This window comes from Periplaneta americana, unplaced genomic scaffold (assembly GCF_040183065.1).
Source record: "Periplaneta americana isolate PAMFEO1 unplaced genomic scaffold, P.americana_PAMFEO1_priV1 scaffold_20, whole genome shotgun sequence".
In the NCBI taxonomy this organism is placed as follows: domain Eukaryota; kingdom Metazoa; phylum Arthropoda; class Insecta; order Blattodea; family Blattidae; genus Periplaneta; species Periplaneta americana.
Window position 1 is genome coordinate 1,356,465 of NW_027185501.1, and position 4,428 is coordinate 1,360,892.

At 34.9% G+C, this 4,428-nt stretch overlaps 1 non-coding gene across 1 annotated transcript; it reads left to right on the top strand.

Annotated features, from left to right (window-relative positions):
- The first annotated feature begins 3,974 nt into the window (after nucleotides 1-3,974).
- On the top strand, nucleotides 3,975-4,048 carry TRNAS-GCU (transfer RNA serine (anticodon GCU)). Its single transcript has one exon. It is a non-coding gene; the product is annotated as a tRNA-Ser (tRNA).
- The last annotated feature ends 380 nt before the right edge of the window (nucleotides 4,049-4,428 follow it).

The following is a 4,428-nucleotide window of genomic DNA, read 5'->3' on the forward strand; positions in this document are numbered from 1 at the left end:
TTAGTTCTTTAAGCATTCTGATTATTGTATAGTCTCTGTTCTGTAAAGAATTTTAGATAAGGGCGCAAATAGCCATAGATGCTGACGCGCCCTTTTTAAACCCCACTAACTAACTAACTAACAACCCCCTGTACTGTATCGCAGAGTAAACAGCTCATTGACTAGTTTAGCCTGTCACCTCCCTCCGTACCTTTCTCTTAACTTAACCGCTCAGTCTGTCTTGTAACGCCGGGATGAGTGGGCCTCATCGCCAAGAAACCCTCCACGTCATCACTTGTGAGTATTGATTCTGAAGCCTCAAGGCCTTAATCTTTCAATCCTTTCAATTTTCTTCGAAATTTACTGGCTTTCCGATTATCAATTTTTTCAGAAAAACGCCTCATCACGGCGACTCAGACTGAGAATTCTCCACATTTCTTCATAGTTTAACATCATACTGAGCTGTTTTAGTCAACATTTTCTGAACAATCTTAAACGATTGACTACATATTTTAAACACATCACATGTGATTAACATTGTATCACAATTATGGTCAATGAAGACTTAACCTATACGTCAATTAACATGTATGTCCCTTCAATATTTTATGTTAAGCACACAAGGTTATTATAGTGCTAAATGTACTTTAAACATTCACCTAGCTTTAATTAATGTTTGTTAAATTACAACTGAAGATTTCGCTACACAGGTCGAGAATATTCCATAGTCTTCCAACATCATACTGAACAGTTTTAATCATAAAACATTGAACATTTTTTTAAACGAATTCAATTGAATTTATGTTTCAAACACATTGCATGTGCTTTAATGTTCGTATCGCAAAATGACCTATGGAAGATTTAATCTATAAGTCATTTAATGTATGTTACTCACCAATTTATGTCAAGCACACATGGTTATAAGTGTTCAAATGTATTTAAAACTCACCTAGTTTTTAAATATTGTATGCTAAAAATATTACCTGAAGATGACCTCTAGGCAGGTCGAAAATATTCGTGATAACTTTTACCAATTGTACTTTTCAATGTAACAGAATTTTCTGTCAATGATAACTGATAATTGATTGACTGAATAAAATCTTGAGTTTAATATAAATTTAACATGATTTTAACATTAATTTAGGAAATAATAAGTTAACCCAATATGTTAAAAATGTATGAAAAATACTACCATATTTCATTATCTTTGTTCTAATGGCCACCCAAGTTTAGAAGTGGGGTTTATTTTACAAGTATGTGAAATAAATGTTTATATGAGATATATCGCTCCAAATGTAAGGCGCAGCCACTTGGTTTCTTACCGCACAGCAACTTTACGTTACGTGACCCGGCGTAGAAGGGAGTGGGATGCCTACTGATTTATTTATAACACTGCATATTTACGTTTCTCTTGGAAGAAGGAAGGGAATGAAGAAACTAATAAACCCCAGTCTTTAGGTATTATCCACGGAGAACAATCTGTTCAGTTTAAATATCATTAGCCGAGTTTTTACGGAATATTTAGTGAATTCAATACCGTGCATCATGAGTGAGGGAAAAAGACATTAGTATGATGCGTATTTAAATTTATTCAACAAAAAAAATCACAAATATAAAAAAGAAAGTCCTTGCGCCGTCTGACAAATGCTATGTAAGTGAAATTGAAGTTGGAGAACGTAATTTTATCGTCACAACTGAAAGTGTGTGATACATGTCTAGCAAGAATTTCAAAACTTCCTAACCCTGAGCATGTAACTAGTGAACTGTGTGTACCGGGGAATAGTTCTCAAAATCTTCCTGAACCCAAATTGCATGAAAGTTCAGAAAGTAGTGATACAGACTCGTCTGCTACTACGGTTTCTGTAAAAGAAGCTCAGGAAAGGGCCCACTTATCTATTGTCAATGAAAGCTTGATATCATTAAGAGAATCTCCCGTTAAGAACAGGAAACTGGCTTGAAAAAGTTACCCGCGTCAGAAATTACAAAATATAAAAAGTGCACTTAAAGATAAAGTAGTTCATATTGAAAGCAATTCTATTTCAGACGAAGAAGAAGAACACAAAAGTCATGGCAGTTCAAATATAGTATACAAGTTGATTGACTCATTTCATGCTACTGATGATAGAAATTTAAAGTTAAAATTTTTACAATTTTCGAAAGTTGGTCTTATTCTAAAAGTAAAAAACATTTTCAAACGTAAACACAAATGATAGAGTTGCTAAACAATTAGCCGCGGAAAAGGGAATTTTGGCCACACATCATACGAAATCTGGGAAGAGTTTAGAAATTTCTCTTATAGAAAAAGTGTTACAGTTTTACAATTGATGATGTCAGTAGAGTAATGCCGGGCAGAAGGAATTATATTATAGTGAAGGAAAACGGTAAAAAAATCCATAAACGGAAACGATTAATGTTAAGCAATCTGAAAGAAACTTACCTCTGTTTTAAAGGAAAACGTCCTAATTTGAAAGTTAGTTTTTCAAAATTTGCTCAGTTGAGACCAAGGCAATGCGTGCTTCCTGGAGCCTATGGGACAAATTCTGTTTACGTTTGTGCTTACCATGAGTATGTAGAGCTAATGATTCATGGTTCCGACATTGCTACACTATAAAATTCATCTATGGTAATCAGTAATAATTATGATTGTTTAACGCAAATAGTCTGTAATCCTCCATCATCAGATTGCTATTTAATGAAATGTGCTACCTGTCCAGGAACTAACATCCAATTAAATACCTACAAGAAATATTTGACGCAGAATATACAAAATCAATATTAAGTAACAGTTGACCTTACAAACTTGGAAATATTTCAGTCATCCGTTGAGGATTTCTTAGATAAATTATCTGTTAAACTGTTAGCCTCGTTGCCTCATAGATTTATAACTGAAGAGCAATCTTTATTTAGAACTGAATGACCAATTGGTATCAGGAGAATGTATTGTAATTGGTGACTTTGCTGAAAATTATGCGATTGTGATAAAAGCTTCTGTTCAGGGATTCATTGAAACAATAGGCAGGACACGATCCACGCTTCTGTTGTATATTGCCAGGGAAGTGATGTTATGGAACACAAGAACTTTGTAGCGGTATCGCCTAAAGCATGACACAAACACTGTCCACCTTTTTCAAATTGAATTAATGAAAAAGGAAATAGCAAAACTTAAGAAAATAATTTATTTATCCGATGGAACCAGCGCGCAATATAAAAAATTTGCAAACCTATGTTTCCATAAAGAAGACTTCGGTATTAGCGCTGAATGACATCTTTTTCGCGACATCTCCTGCAAAAGGTCCCTGTGATGCCAATGGGTGCGGCGGAGGTCAGTCTGCAATTAAGTCAGGATCTCATCACTACGCCTGAAAAATTATTTATCTGGGCTCAAAGAAATATTAATAACATTTATTTCAATTTTTTTACTCGGGAACAACACATAAAACATAGTGAAGTTCTGAACGCTAGATACGGGAAAACAAAACAAATACCTGACACGTTAAAGTTGCATTCCTTTATCCCACTTCCAAAAACAGAGCTACTAACCAAACACCACTCTTCTGAAAATGGAGGGAAGCTTGTTCGCTTCATGAAGATTAATGTACCGTGTTCTTCTGCATTATAACATAATGCGTTTTTTCTCTATATTTTTATATTAATATATAAAGCCAGTCCTTAATAATGTATTTCTCCTGTTCGTGTGAAATAATGCCATTTAATTGCAAGTGTCAACTGCTCGTTATTACGTGATCGTCGCTTCAAGGACAATTACCCGGCCCCGGAACAATTTTCCTTGAAATTATTCAAACCTGCTTTACAGGGAGCTACTACATGAAAGCCAGATTTGTATAATACATTCGTTACTGGAGGTACGTTAACAGAAAGCCACAATTTAAGTCACGCAGAGTATTGTGTGCACTCACAGTTGAGTTCTGGCGTCTTGTCAGCTCACTTCAGTCGTGTGGATACAAAGGAAAAATTGTGACGGTGTCGTGTATGGTTCCTGGGGTAGCTCAGTCGGTAGAGCGTTCGCGCGCTAAGCGAAGGGTCCCGGGATCGATACCCGGTCCCGGAACAATTTTTCCTTGATATTATTCACGTTTTTCTTACTCGTTCTCAGTCTAATGGACTTTCTAAAAACAATTTCCTTTCCCAATGAAAATACCTTTAATTGTCCAAAAAGTCCCAAATTCCAAAGGTCTACCTAGTGCCCATATCAGGAACATGTGCATATGATATGGCCACCCTTGTTCCATGTTCTACAAATCGTCATTGTTTTCAGTTTGATAGCGCAGTTGTGCTAAAATTAAATAATTTTGGTGTAAAATGAATAAACATGATACTTAATAATTTTTTTTATAATTCAAAAGTGTAGTCAAATCAGGTTTCTCCATAAAAAATTAAGTTGTATACAAAATTGACATAAAAATTTAACTTCAAAAAACAAAAATGAAT